General features: G+C 37.7%; 1 protein-coding gene across 1 annotated transcript in view; it reads left to right on the top strand.

Moving 5' to 3' along the window:
* FAM110B (family with sequence similarity 110 member B) overlaps nucleotides 1-16,158 on the top strand; it is a 114,710-nt gene that overhangs the window by 26,140 nt on the left and 72,412 nt on the right. Inside the window, exon 2 of the mRNA XM_050318755.1 lies at nucleotides 4,768-4,898. The gene's annotated coding sequence lies outside the window, so the exon portion shown is untranslated. The remainder of the gene's footprint in view (nucleotides 1-4,767; nucleotides 4,899-16,158) is intronic.

Below are 16,158 nucleotides of genomic sequence, written 5' to 3'. Positions count from 1 at the left end.
GTTGATAATACGGTGATGTTTTTCTTATTGCTGAGCAGTGCTTGCACAGTGTCAGGGCCTTTTCTGCTTCTCACACCACCCCACACTTGAATCATTTTACTCTTCATCATATACCTTGTTTTCCTTACCATTTGTGGTCTGTCTTTGAACTCTTAAGTTGGCTGTTGTCACCGAACCCAGGAATGTTCACAAGTGTACAGTCTCTCTTCTTTCAAGTCCCTTGGTAAGAGGTGTGTATTCACAGAGACTGAAGAGGGTAGGAGATGGTACATTAGTATATAAACTCAGTTCATAAATTCCCAGTGTCAGTTTTTAGTTGTTACCCCTTGAGTGTTTAAGCTTTCAGCTGGGGAGTACTTTCAGTCATCTGCTGCTTTTCAGTGGAGTTTCTTGAAGGAATAGTTTTCCGTGACAGTAGTGTTTATCCTCTTTTATAACCACCTGTCTTAGCAGACCTAATTCTGATTGCTTTTTTGTTGTCATTAATTTGTTTGGCATCTGACTGTTGTCCCTCAGGTGCACAAAGAGAGTGACAGGATGGAAACCCATCAGTCCATCCATGCTGCTGCTTTGTTCAAGTACTTTAATCTTCCTGCTCTTCATTTTCCTCTAAGACAATTTGTTTGTCAAGAGAACAACGATCTCTTTTTACTCATCTTTGGAGTCCTGTTTTACCCGGCTGCCCACTCTGATTTTTCTGTTGTGATGTCTATACATATTTTCATTTATTTTTTAACTCTAGAAAAATAAAACCTCTCCTGCAGAACCAGGTACCATACTGGCCAGAAAACTTGTTTTTTCCCTTTTTTTTCCCTATTGTATTATTAGAACTGATACAAACTTTAAATGAAACCCTTGGTCTTGGAGACTAGAAAAGAAAGTATTTGAGAATATGGGGAGAAAACAAATGAAGATAAATGGCTTTTGTGTCTCTTCTTGTAGATATGATTCTTAGATGTGTACATACACACCAGCAAACAAAAATATTACTGTGTTGGACTTGGTAATCTGCTTCTTATTGAAGCTTTATGTCAATATAATTAACATTTAGGAGATTAGTGCACTTTGTGCTTCTTTAAATGTACTATAACTTTCCCTGATAATATATAGTAGATGGATAGCTGTGCTGATCCAGATGTCCTAGTGAGGTACTCACAGCTGCAATAATAGTGGTAGTGAAACCATGAGACTTTTAATGATATTGCTACCTTTCAATTGTCCAGCTGATATAACTCTTGCTTGGGAAAACTAGCAGTGTTTTCATCAAGCTTTGTGGTTGTGGCTCCTCTTAATTCCTTATAGGTGTTTTATTTTTACTTTGCAATGAAATGTATTCCTCTTGATCTGTGTTGGGGTGAATATTTTTAACAACTGTGTATAAAGTCAGAAAAAGTGAATGTTGTTCCATCTCAGAATGTAAAACTTCCAGTAATGAAGATAATTATGCTTTTATTAGCCAGCAAAAGTAATATAGCGTAATAGTTACTGTAATGCTGTGCAAAATGCAAACTGTATTAATGTTAATTGTGGGAACTGCCCAACTTATGATTTTCCTGTTTATCTTTAATTTGATATCTCCAGCTTTTCAGTGGCTTAATCCTGACTATGCAAACAGATTACAGTTTAGTTTATTGTTGTTGTTAATGAAAATGAATCTGTCTACAGGTATAGAAATTGCTGGATTTAGTGGATATGGCCCCTTCCTAACAAAACACCATGAATTAATGTTTCTGAAAATTGTGTTCTCTAAATTGACACTTCTCAATTCATGTTTGATGTGAGCTTTTTTACCTGAAAGTTATGGAGCTGTGAGAGGAGTGAGTCCGTACCTCCTGCCTGTGAAAATTTAGGTCTGCATTAAACAGGTTGAATAGTTGAAACCTGAGATCTATATCTGTTCTGCTTTGTTAAATAACTTTATTCTCTCACAGAGGTTTGGCTGAAGAGAGCTTTCATATCTCTTTTGACACAGAAGATATATCTTATTTATTTGAATAGCTAGATTCTTCCAGTATCTTCTAGTTTCAGTTTCCTGACTTCAGTTTTCCTTCAGTGACAGTGATTAAGGTGACACCTTATCGAAGCATCAAGTTATCAAATGCTTAATCGTCTGCTGCTGTGCATCCATATCAGCTTATTTCTTTGTACAGAAATCCTACATTTTTCAAGACTTTAGTTTGGATTATGGAAAACTCATGGTAGACTTGAGTGAGGTTTAAAGGTTTAGATTGATGCCTTTGGGATTATTAGAATAAGGAGCCCATTCATTTGTTCATTCACGAATCCTTCTAAATCAGGTTTGGCTTCTCTTCCGTGAGAGTCTGTGTATTTTTTTAAGTATTAAAACTTTGATTTCATACTTAGCAAGAGAATGAAAGAAAGGAAGAACATAGCAAGTGAGGATGAAAAGTCTTTTCAGAAAAAAAGCCCAAAGACTTGTTGATACTGGATAGCGAAGCAGGAAACTACATGTGTCATGAAAGGCTCCAACTTGTTGGATAAAGGCTGAAACTCGGGATGTAGACTATAAATACAAAACAGTTTCATAAAAATATTTTTAAAGTGCAGTTCAGAGCACTTTAGAGAAGCTGACTGATAACTGTGTAGCTACTTTAATATATATATATTGGTGCAGATGCATGCACACATATATATTTATACCATACTTTCATCTGTAAACATGAATATATTCAACTCAGTGATAAGTATTTCCCATAGGAGACTGGTAACATTACTAGCACCAGATGTAAATTTGGGAGCTACACACCATATTCTTTGCAGATTCTAAAACAGCAACTTAGTACAGAAATAAAAAGAAAGGGAGTCCAATTTCAACAGGCAGAAGGGAAAGAATTTGTGAAGCTGAATATTTGCCTACACAAAAAGTTGCAAACTTCTTTTTCCACAGTATTTTGTTGCAATTTTTTCTTTGTAAGCATTACATCTAACAGCCTTCTGGGGATTTTTGGGATGTCTTCTATCCTGACCAGTTGATAGTTGTTGAAATTTTCACTCAACTTGGAAATAAAAGTGTTAGTACTTGAACTTGCTGAAGCTGTTGGCCAAGAAACATGTCTGGAACAGATTTACTAGCTGCGATTAATGACCACATTCACTTTTTTCCCTCTGACTTGTCAAATGTGAACTTACAGGGGTCTCAAACTGAGTTGCTACATCCTTTTGCTTGCAAAGTTGCTTTGGTTTTGAGACTGAAATGAGTGTTGTTCAGAATTGATTAAAGTACAGTAATTTGGAATATCAGAAAAATTTGTAATAATACAAGAGTGTGTTTCTGATTGGTAGTCTCTTGTTGTGCTTTGTTGTACAAAACAAGGCAAGGCTGGAAAACGTCTCTTTTTTTTCTTACCATGTTTTAAAATTTTTTTTTCCTTTACCAAATACCAAAATAACAATACTACAGCAGGCCTGTAATAACGGAGTAGCGGTAATGCTACGTCACTCTGTTTATGCCTTCATTTTTCTCTTCTTATTATTTCTAATTTATAAGCATTTACATGAAGATACCCATCTCTCTGAAATCCCTCCATTGCTGCTCATTTCTGTTGTACCAGTTTCAAAGGCAGCAAGTCTCCCAAGGTGAGACTCCATCCATCCACCCAACACAAACAAACGCAGTGTACTCATGTCAAGACCCAAACTCAATCAAGTTCCCCAAAGACTGGGAGGGAGGAAGCCCAAAGTATTTGGTATCTGACAAATATTGCTGTCCGTTTGGTGTGCTATCTGTATGAGAAACCTGTTTTGAATTTGTGCTTAAACAGTTTTCGCACGTATTTTTGAGATTTTTGTTAAAGGAACCCCGTGTTGTATCACATGGTCTGTGACCTGATTGCAGTCCTGTTTCTAGAGAGAATAGCTGATTAGAAGATTAAAATAATTGAACAACTGAAACTGCTCATAATGGTTTGCCTAAAAGAAGCTGCTGTGCCATCTGCTTGTGCCAGTAAGGGTGCTTGATCACATACTGTCAAGTAAAAGCAAACCCCAGAAATCTTACGTACCCGAGTACTTTTCTGTATGATTAGAGCTGATCTTACCTCAGGTGGCATTTTGAGAAAAAGAACATAAACAAGGATTTAGGTCACGTCTTGTAACCTACTAAATTCTGTATGGTTGTTTTGCATGTGAAAAGCAGTGGTGAAACACATTAATTTCAGGAAGGTAGTCTTGTTATCCTTCCTTTCTGAGGAAGAAATTTAAGAATTTTTACTTTTAATTTTTCTGAGCATAAGACAATGTTCTGGAGTAGATATCTAACAAGGAGTACTTTGTCAGCTGGGTGGAGGTCGTGTGCAGGGAGGTTTGCAGGCTGTGTTTTTGCCTGCAGTGGCACAGCACTCTGCAACTTCCCAGAGAAGATGATGTGACTGCATTTGTGCTCTTTGCTCTGAAGCATTCCCAACACATATCTCTGACAACGTGGGGAAAATAATGACATGAGAGAAATTCAGGATTGATACCTGTAGGTCACCTGTTAAACTTCAGAGCTTGGAGAGTATGCTGTTAGGACTGGCAATATAAATGGTAGAGACCATCTACAGCTGACTGAATACTTGTCTGGTACTGCTGACTACCTCTTTGCAGCCTTTCAGTCTCCAAATGAATATAAAGGGTTCTGATTTCTGAAATTTACATTGTTTAAGCCAAGGTTCAGCCTTTCAGGACCCTTGTTGTCCACTCTCAAACTGTGGCTTTGATGACACATGATGATGAAGCTAAATGCCTTCTCTGTTGCTGTGTCTCCAGGCATCGCTACAGGGAGCCTCTGGGAGTTCCAGGGTGAAGAGATCTGCCTTCATCTGGAGACCTCTGTTAAAGGTGAAGACCTCCGAGTAGGCCAGACAGCCTTAGCAGGAGCTCAGAAATCGTATATCAAGGTAAAATGATTCATTTTTCAAGCGAATTGAATTGGCTGATACCATTTTCAAAATAGGGATTTTTTTCCTTGCTAAATAAACACACAAATACATCTCTGGTCTTTCTTCTTTTGTGTGTATTGCTCCTTGCTACCTGGTACAAATGTTGTAAGGGGGGTTAGTGAGTGCAAATGCTGGAAGGGGGGTTAGTGAGAGACAACATAGTACATTGTTTATTAGAGCCAGAAGTAACTCCTTATATTATTAGTAGGAAGATATATCTGCAGTTTTTTGTTCACAAGGGAACAGGCTGTTTCTGAGCTCTGCAGCATGCTCTGTTTTTAGAAACATATCCCACTTCAATTGTCGTATTCAGAGCTTGCTTTGAGTGGCCACAAAAGTATAGAAATATTCTCTGATATCTTCAGCAATGGGAGAAGGACAAGGTTTGCATATCATGAATTTCTGTCTATCAGCATTGTAGTTATTTCTTAGTATGGTCATCCAGAACCCATTCTTGCTTGTAAAGGACAAATGCTGATGGAAGAAAAAGAAATGTGACCCCAAGAACTCTTTTGAACCTATAAATGCTATAGTCTCAGGCACTCTGGGAGATTTGACTATGCTATGGCTTTGTTAGCTTGCCAGGATTTTGAATGTAGTGATGATATATGCAGAATCTTTCCTTCATACTGACAAGATTAATTGAACTTTGTGTAGAAAGTTGGCTGAAAAAAAGTGAGTAGTAGTGGAAATGTTTTCTATGTATTTCTTCAAGATTAAACGTAGGTACTTCTAAAGGTCTGCCAACCTCTACTTTTTAAAAATAGCTGTTGTAAGGTGTTAACTTCACTGTTGGAAAGCTTCTTAAATAAATATATCTTGGTTCATCTGAGAAGAATTGCAGATTTTTGTAGTTAATCCTCTATTGATCTTTCTAATTTAGGCTGAAACTAGAGCTCTGAACTAGAACAAAGTTCATTGTCCTGCCATCCGTAGAGTATATCAAAAGTTTTGCGATTAGCACAATCAGTGTTTTTTAGCTCATAACCTTCCCTTATGATCTGCTGTCCATGCCTGGGAGTCAGACCACCAAGCACATTTAGGCCCCCTCATCCCTTTGTTACACCATGCCCTTTCTTTCTGCTTCTCAGTTCTTTGATTTCAGTTGCAACTGTGTTTCTCCAGTCTACTGGCAAGGTCATCTTGAACAACTGAGGATACTCAGTGTTGAATTGAGTATTCAGACCTTGACAGAACAGCAAAAGTGATGATGATGATGATTATACTCTGATTTCAAACTGAAGGAAAAAGCCCAGTCCAGAAATACTTATCTCCAAAATGTTTCCTTTTGTTACACTTGCCTTACGAGTACAAGAAACAATGCAAGTTGAGATAACCATGCACTGAAAAATACAGTATTTCTTATGGAAGTTATTTAAACGTTTATTTATATTAGAAGCGCAGTTTTATGCATTGAGAGAGTAAAGACTTTCTAGGAAGTATCCTTGTAATCCCATGGGGTGGTGGTGGTTAGGTTTCATGTACAACAGTGTTAGTGTACTGTCAGTGCACAACAGCATCCAGGATGGAAATGCAGCCTTGAATGCTGTCACTGCTTCCAGCAAGGCAGTTTGTTCTGTGCCTTTCTGTCTCTTGTTTCCCTTTGTTGGAGGGATTTGTTGCTAACCAGAAACACATGATATGAGACAGCCAAAAGTTCTGGTGAAAATTAAGAGTAGTTCATAGCTGTGAAGATTTTATATTTGCCCTACATTCTTTTTTTTTTCATCGATGCAGCTGTAACTGTTGTTGTAAATCATATAAATAATTGATCAAGGAGTTCTTGTTACCTCAAATAATGTTATGCTTATTGCTTCTCAGAACTGTGCTTCTCTTTGTTGTACTACAGCATAGCTCATATCCTACTCTCTGTGTGTGGGTTTTATTCCCTTAAAATTTTCTTCTGCTCCTGACCCTTTGCTCCTCCCCTCTGCCCCCTTCCCTGGTTGTTTCTGCTTCAGTGTATTCCATGATTTGGCTGAAAAGCGGGATCTTTTTTAATCAACAGTAACGCATTTAAAAAAACCTCCCCAGCCCTGGGAACTGTGCAGTGCGCACATCTGTTTTCACATAAGCATGAATTGCTGGCTTTACAAACACGAAGCATGTAGTCCTTGCCACAAACTTAGCTAAAGTGTTCTGTAACTTGAGACTCTATTTGAAATAAAAACAGAATTGTATAGCTTCTTTACCATACTAATGGAAAACATTTAATTTACTTCTTGAAGCCGACCAAAAGTATGACGCAATGCTGCTCAAGCAGATTTACAGTGCCTTTTCTTCCTTGGAAATCAATACAGCTCGGAGGTGCTGCTATGGGAGCTGGCTCGTTGACCGCGATCCAGCTGCATTCAAATGTAAACTTCTGTACCGCAAACCAAAACTGGTGATTTTGATTTATTCAGGAATCACTCTGTCTTTGAGATATTATGGTGTTGGATTTTATTCTTTGCTTTATTGCCATTAATGTTAGGTTGGATTTCAAAATAGCAAGTTCAGTGGGTTTGTGAATTTTTTTTTTTTTCTGAAACTGTTCAGTGATTTTTTACATTTCCTGAATTAAAGTACTTAGGTCTGTGGTAGTGATACCAGCAAAAGCAGATCTATGTACATGGCCATGTGTGCCTTTCAGTGGAGTCTTTTTTTTCCCTTAAAAACAAGCAAAAAAAAAACACCACCAAAAAAACAGGCCTGCACTCAATGTGAGCATTAAGGGCTAACTTAATCGTTTTCCGCTTTGTACAGACTAAGCTCTGAACATTAAATGTTGTTTGATTTTTCTCCTGCTAGAAGAGGCAAAATGCAACAGTATTCTTTAGGAGAGTCCAAAATAGTTTTTACAATAGAACTATGGAGTTTATTTAATAAGTGAAGCCAACAGTGCCGATTTTCATAGTGCACAAACTTTTATGCCTTTGTTTCCTTTCTGATTCCTCACAACCTCCACTAATGGTTTTGACTTTATTTAAACTCTGTGCTCTAAGAGGCTGTTGGCGTTCCTCTCCTTATTTTTCACCTTGATGGGATTTCAGCCTTGCTTAAGCATCTTACTTTTGGCAGAAAGTCTTTTCTAAAATAGCCCTTAGAATGGGGTCCTTGATGCTGCCTTGCTCCCCAGATGTATTTCTTTGGGAAGTCTGTCACTGATGATCTGTGTGCTGGTCATGCTTACTTTTACCAGAAGGGAAATCATGACTTGACACTTGTCTGCTAGCTTAGAAGTATATTTCATCTTTTTTTAAAGAAAGAAAAATTCTACTTCCATTTCTCACATAAATTTAATCAATTTTTTTTTAATCCTCCATTCGTCTCTTTCTTATATGTGTCAATCTCATGGTGAATAAAGAGCCTGAAAAGTTAATGTAGACGAATTGAGGTCCTTTTTGCAGGGATAGTTTGGAATGTTCTGGGTTAGCGAAGAGGAACATGGGTATTTGAGTTGTATGGGAGTCTGGGGTTGGAGGTTTTTCTGAGGTATTTTTCTTGAGATGATGGAGAAGGTAATAATACAATGAAGAGGAGAAGCAATGTTGCTGATAGCTGCATTATTTTCTTTTAAAAGGCTACCATATGAGTCTTGACAGAGAATTACACAGAATGAAAAGTACAAATATTATTGATTTGGTTTATTTGGAGGAAAACAGTGAAAACAGAGATTTGTGACAAATTTCAGTGCAGTTTCAAACATTCTTTAATACAATTTTGTATATTTTCGAACTACGGAATTGTTTTACTCATAGTATAAATACTGGGTTTTAAACATACATTGACAGTGTGATTATCATGTTTTGTATTAAACATAAGGACAACATATATCCAGTTGCTTCTTAGACATAATAGAGATTTCAGCTATTAGATATTGCCCAACAGTCTTCAACAGCTTAAGTTGATTTTCTGAAATGCTTCCTGAAGATGGACAAAATGCCTCACTTAACTGGGGTGGCAAATCTGGGTCTTTGGTGTTTGTACAGTCATAAATGTTTCCCTGGGTACTATTTGGGAAATAATGTCTTGTGTTGCAGCGCATCAAATTACCAGAGGTACTGCCCCAGTAGGGGCATTTTTCAGAGGAATGGTGTTATAAGGAACATCACATAAATCTTTAGAAGAAGAAGAGACATGTTCCCCCCCCCCCCCTTTATTTTTTGGTAAGATTTTTCATCGTAAGGTTCAACCATTTCTGCTCAGACTATCTAAGTGAAACAGAAATGCAGTTAAATTCAACAAACGGGCTGACACATTTTGGCGATATGTTTAGCCCATAGGTTTTCCGTTTGACTGTTCCAAAATTCTTGTTAGCATGAAAGGTCTGTCATTTTCCTTTTACCATTTTCTCTATACCAGCACCGGCAGCCCAGGCTAGAGTATGCCATAAAGAATTTTAAAGCTACACTTTGAATAAAGCTTACATTTACTACAGAATATTTGCTTTGCATGCTTACAGTACAAGCACTGTGTTCCTGTGTAAGCACTGTAATGAAGTTGTTAAGAAGAAAAGAAACGCTTATAGCATTTGCTCTAAAGTTCATGGAGCATGAGATAGCTGCGCTGAGGATGCTGGTACTTGCAAGGGATTAAAAAAAGCTTCTCAGAAATAAACAAAAATAACACTCTCAGAGTAGCAAAACAGAATGCATGTGATGAGAATAAGGGCACTAATTATTATGTAGAGAATAACTGCATTTGCAGTGCCACAGTGTGATCCACTTTATGATGTGACCTTCCTAAATATGATTTGAAAGGCAGGAAAAAGTACAGGGTGTGACCTAAAAATGGTAGTCTGGAAGCTTCTTTAGGTATGTTGGGTCTGAAATGCAGTCTTTCCTCTTGAGTCAAACCTGAATAAACTGTTTTGGGTGTTCATGTTGTCCTTATGGTTCCAACTCTGCCAGACATAGCTATTGCTACTTTATTTTAAGAATTACTTGGAATTTGAGTCCTGCTGGAAACAGAATGTTGTCAGGAGGATGCAGTCTTGCTGTTAAGAAACTTAAATAAGATAAGGCTAATCCTACTGTATGCCTCTACTTTCAGAGGTAGTGTAGACATTTGCCTTTCCTAGTTATAGCACCACACCATTGGCTACTACCTGCTTGACAGGATTTCTCTCCCTTCTTTTTTTTTTTTTTTCTGAATTATTGGCTTAGTTAGACATTAATTTTCAAAATGTTTTACACAGTTTTGGATGGCACTATATTATGCCAATTTCCAGACTTCTGGAAAAATAAACTAGCTCATTTTTTTCTATGAGTCAAAGAAGGTGAGAGAAAATTAGTGTATGTATAGTCTCTTTGATTGCGGAAAATTTAGGTTTCTTTTATGTCAAATGTTCATTTTTAAAATTTATTTATCAGTGGAGATAGAGTAAGAATTAGGATACTGAATACCTCTGAGCTTTTGCTCAGATGATTTCTATGTTTCAAAAGCAGAAAATCTGTGCACATAATAAGAATTTTTGAATTGTCATTTTGATTGGTACTGAACAAAAAACTTCATTATCCTACTTCAGGAAGCGCTAGTATTGGCTGTTTAAAAAACCCCAACCAACAGCAACCAAATTTAAGAATTCTCCTACAGGTGTAGGAGAATAATCTACTCCCAATATTTGATTTTGCCTTGATCTTTTCTGTTTAGAGATAAAACTGCAAACCAACTTGACAACATGGTTATCTTTTGAATAGTCTAAACGAGCCCTAGGTTTCTTAAAACTTCCAGCATAATAGAAGATTTCTAGAGAGTTAGGGTATTAAGAATGTATGTTCATGAAATAAGTTGATTTTGAAAAGGCATGCTTTTCAGACTCTCCTAAAAATTAGTAACTTCATAAATAACTTAGTCCTAAACAGTGGTGCATGCCTGTAAGTAATTAGAAGCTGTCTCTTTTTCTTTCTTCTAAAGAATCTGAAGCTGACCAGATAGTTATCCTAAGTTTTGACTCACTGGGAAGATCTAGATAAAGAGCAGAAACTTTTTGTTCTTTTATCAGCAGCTGACTTGCTCTGTGGCCTTGGGCATGTCCTGGTCACTTTCTTGCACCAGTTAACCATTGTACCCACTGTTGTTGCCACCACCATAAATTCTTTGTAAGCCTTGTAATCAAAACGCAGTTGAATCTGTTTATTTTTCTGAGTGTACTCAACTTCAGTTGCTATCGAGTTCCTCATACAGCAATGTAAAGTGCAGTGGAATTAATGCAGTTTAGTCCATAAAGAATTTCCAATAAAACCACCTTGTGCAACATGTATTACAGTAAACTGGGTCTGAATTAAAAACACACACTTTTATTTTAGGAGGACCAGTCTGCACAAAGACTGCAAGCAGGGGATAAAGCTATTTGCTTAAAATTAGGAGTACAGTTACTGTAAGAGTTAAAATAAGAGGCAAAGAAAAGATCTGTCTTAGAAGGAATACGTGGCAGTCTTAATTTGCCTGAGTCTTTCGCAGAGGTTTTCCACTTCTGTTTTCTGCCAAGTAAATTGAATTTATGGAGAAAAGCTAAACTCCAAGTGTTGGACTGTTAGTATTTTTTAGCAAGGTTAATGTGGTGAAGCAAAATATTGATAATAATGAGCTGATGTTTAACAGTGGACTGGCTGAGAGATTATTGTGTTCCTATGTGTTGTGAAGATTGAGTGTCCTGTAAGTTTATTGTTTTGTGTTTTGTACTTACTTTTGCATGCATGCCAGGGCATGCTCTGGGAAGAAGCATAAATGTTTTTTTCCTTTTTTCTTTCACAAATACATTTATTTCCTGTCTAGAGCTGGAAAAGAGGAGCACAAGAGGGTTTTTGTTAAATACAGCAAAATCTAATTACAGCTTGATTTAAAGCCACATTTACACAATGGCTGAGGGGTGAGTTCACTTCCACAAAAACAAACTTGTTGGCTTCCTACTGTGCATTGGGGAATGTGAAGATGCATGTCCTGGAGAGCAACTACCTCCCTCTGCTGGCACCAACTTTTCTTACGCTGTGCTGCAGCTCTTCTGCATGATATAAAAACCCGTCTGTACTCCTATGCAAAGAATGGTGATGCATGAATTCATTAGTATATACTCATCTTACTGATTATGCCGCAGGTAATAGATGCCACATCACGTGTTACGTGTGATAGGCTTGATGTCTGTTTTCTACGAGCTGTAGAAATCTTGTTCCTCTAAATGAACAGCTGTTTCCTGCAGTCTGTATTTTGAACAGTTATGTCCCTGGTGATTTGAAGGGAAAATATTGGTGAATAAACTACATTTGCTTGACAAAATGGTCTTCACTCAGTGTGCATCACTGAAAGGTACAAGATCTCATTTTGATTGCCTGCTGAAGTAGTTGAAAATGTGGTTTCCTTTCATCAACTGGTTTAAATGTCCTGCTGGTTTTTTAGCTCAGTTTGTCAGAGGAAAAGGTTGTGCATCTCTAGTTTACTGAAAGTTCATAATTTCTAGTATATTTTTCTCTTCTCGTGATACTTTTTACTTGAAAACCCCATCACAGGTGGTTTTATAATAGCAGCTCATAATTGAGATGGTGGTCTTTATTTTTTTCTTGTTTCCAGCTGATGACTGGCATTTTTAGCAGAGTTTTGAAGTATTGGACTTGCACTTTATGCTGCTACTAGTCCTTCCATTTCTGCTGCTCTAGTTCATAATAATTAGAGTAGCGGAGTTTAGAAATTAAATATATGCACTGCCACTATCTAGCAAAATCAGGCTAAGTGGAGGTAGAAGATGGCTGATGGTGAGACTGAAGTTGCTGTGCTGCTGAGCGGCACTACTGAGCCATGTTTGGAAGCTGCTTCATGAGGAGATTTATGTTAAACAGAGGGTGGGACACCTGGGTTGTTGTGCACAGGAAATCTTGGGGAAGGAGGAACAGGCATAGGGCAGGAGAGGAGGGAGCAGATGACCAAAAGGTTGAGTAGGACCATAGAAACAAAGGAGACACAACAAAGCTTGCTCAGGAGAAAGCATTGCGGACATTCTGTTGGAGAGATAAAAGTAGAGAAAGAGGGTCTGGTGGGAACAGCATTTGAATGTGAAGTGGTTGAGGGAGATAGGACTCTCTGAGCTGTGTCTTTGAAGTGTCTCTGACAGAGAGCCCAAATTGGTGATCCCCCTGACAGTGGGTGGGCCTACCATGAAGTTACAAGAGGCAGAGAGGAGAAGGGACAAGATCTTGTAAGATGAATAATTTTTTCACTGCTAGAGTGATCTCCTTCCATTTTTTGTTTGGTGCCTCCTCATTTCACACTTCTCAGAGAATTTCAGACCCAGCCTTGTTATTGTGATATTGGTGAATTGTATCTGAAACTGATGATAGGGGAAAAAGAGGACCCCAAAGCTTGCTGTGATACTGAGAGATGTCAGTGAATGACAGTCATATCTCTGTGTGTAGCTGTATACAACTGCACTCCAAGGATTACAAGGAAGTCTCTTTGCCACAAAGTCATACCTAGGGAACCGTTATTCTTAAGTCTTAGACTTCTGTTCAGATTACCCAAATTTTTGAAAATACCAGTTCACCATTTCTTGCTGCTTATTCAGATATTTCTGAGCTTTAGTTAGGTCCTTGCTGGAATTCCTGCATTTTATCAGAGAATTGTTGAAGTGAAGGTCATAATTTTCAGAAAGAGAAAAACTGTCTTTTCCAACACTGTTTTGCCTGCATTGTGCATGACCTTCAAACCTTAAGGTGCCCCAAACTCCTAGGAGTGTGGTCTTAGACTTTTCCATCATGTAATGTTGAAGTTCTGACTAGTTAAAGGCAGATGAGCATTCACAGAGATAAAAAAGCAGACAGGTCCCACCTTTCAGTAGTCCTCTCCAAGCCAGTATGGTGAAGAAAACACTGGTAGGAAAAAGAATCTTTGAGCACATATGTGAGTGTCCAGGGACAGTTAATGTTCTGTGTGGCCGTTCACTGGAGAAGAGAGATGCATTCACACTGGAGTACAGTGTCCAGTGAAGTACTCATTGTCACAACTCTTGTGGTCCTTGTTTGGAAATGCCCCTTGTCTCCCAGGTGGCTCTGGGCACTGGGCTCTGGCCACACAGATATATAAAGGAGTTTTGTGGCTTTTGCATCCTGTCATGTCAACAGGAATTTCTGCCATCAGTTTCTCGAGAGGAGGCAGCTTGAAGAGCAGAAGTGCGTGAATTGCCTCAACTTTTTCTTCTGATTTTTTTTTAATAGTTAAGCTCTTTAAAAAACAAACAAAACAACAACCAACAGTTTGATAAGCTCCAAGCTACTAGTCAGTGTTGACATGCAGAAATGACTCAGTATGAGCTGCAAGCTTTGTTCTTTTGGAAGCTTTTCTTTCAGCTGTGACAATTGTAAAGTTTATTCTCCTAGGAGATCCACAGATCTTCCAGCTCCACTCCTAATAATTAAACAAAACAGTTGTTCCTGCTGTTTCTTTGGTAGATACATTTTCAGAGACGCTGACATTTTCAGATACATTAAGTTCCAGAGGTACACTGTCGAAATATTAGGTATGTGATTTTATTACTTCCAGAATGAGCCATAAAACCTAAAAACAACTAAATTTTGGAGTTTGTAAAATTTTTAAAAGGAAGATTAACTTGAATTTATGAAGAAGGATATTCCAAAAACATGTAATATAGGAGAGAGATTGTTTTCTTTGCTCTCATTACCTTGAATCTTCTATTGTAAAGAAATTTAACTCCCATGGTCAATCTACTTTTTGCTTAACACAAAGGTTGTTGGGGCCCTGAATGAAGGCATTTGGTGGGATAGCTCTTCTGTTACACCTACTGTAGATATGATTGCATAAGGGACTTGATGCACGAAATAGAGCCAGTAGGTCGCACTGATCGACTGCTAATCTCAAGAGTTAAATACCTACTGTGGATTTTTCACTTAACCCTGGTTAGCACTGACCAGTAGTGATATGGGGCACTGAGCTATTTAGAAGGCAGTTGGCTGCATGTTTTCTGCACGAAGAAAAGCTCTTTGTGACGGAAAGCAGCTCTCTTTGTATGCAACATGGTGAGACTTAAGTGAACTTCCAGTGGAGGACTTCAGTCCTGAAATTTTGTCACTGTCATTGCCACTTCTGGAGTTGTCTCCTAGCTTATCAGAAGCTGCATCATGCCATCAGATGTAGCTATTCTTCCATAAGGATAGCTAATGTCATGGTGGGTGATCCAGAATTATCTGCTATGCAATAAAATTAAATGCTTCCAATTCAGACCTGTTTCCTAGAAGGTGTGTTGAATGAAAAGAATCCCTATTTATTTTTTCCAGAGGAAATAGCACTAGACTCTGTGATATCTTGAAGTCTGATGAGTACAAGGAATAGAAAATAATTTCTCAGTGCACTCTTTAATAGCACTGATTCTATTTTTTCACTGTTGTCCCTGAATCTTCCTACAATGGCAGCATGAAATGAGAAGAGCTTGTTACTCCCAGCAGTAGCAAGCTTCTTAATAATAGAGTTCTTAATACACTTAAATATAAATACTTGTGCTAGATAAATCCACAGTTTGGAACCTAAATTAGCATTCTCTGACATTTATGTGTTAACATCTTCAAATAGCTTTCTGATCTATAAAGTATTTAAAGACATGTTTCTGCATAGATTTGTTTAATATTATTTAAAAAAAAATTGAAATAAAAATTCTTTGTCTCTTCTATTGCTGCTACCTGTTGCAGCCCCAATTTGTAATTTATACTAGGTTAGGTGCTCTAAACTTTCAGAGGAGTGAACTATTTTTTCTTGTGTCAGATAAACAGTATATGATCAGAAGCACTCTACAGTGAGCTGCTCAAGTAAAGACTAAGATACATAACCAAAAATCAGTAATTTCAGTTGTGATTTAAGTTGTCTTTATCTGGAATTGTTTGGCATTAGGATGCAGTCGGTCTGATTTCCAAGCTTGATGTATTTGCATCAATTCTAAATGAAGTTTTCTGTTTCCTCTGGATTATTCCAGTAGGGTTTTGTCTTCTGTAGAGCTTTCTACTTGTCATTGTGTCTTCCCTTTCTCTGTTTTACTCTTAAGAACAGGTTCAAAGTAATTAGTAAATCTCTATACACCATGCTTACTTTGTGACTGTTTCAAGTTACACCTTAATAACTTACTTCTATAGGAACATTTTCTTTTGCAATGCTCATTCACTTGAGTTTTCACCGTGATAGCCAGCCTGTAATGATAATGTTGACTCAGCTGAATGATATCTTTGTTTTCTTTATTCTGTAA

This window comes from Myiozetetes cayanensis, unplaced genomic scaffold, assembly GCF_022539395.1.
Source record: "Myiozetetes cayanensis isolate MyiCay16 unplaced genomic scaffold, myiCay2020 scf1, whole genome shotgun sequence".
Lineage (NCBI taxonomy): Eukaryota > Metazoa > Chordata > Aves > Passeriformes > Tyrannidae > Myiozetetes > Myiozetetes cayanensis.
Note: the sequence above shows the minus strand (reverse complement) of the source record. Positions and strands in the feature narration are given on the sequence as shown.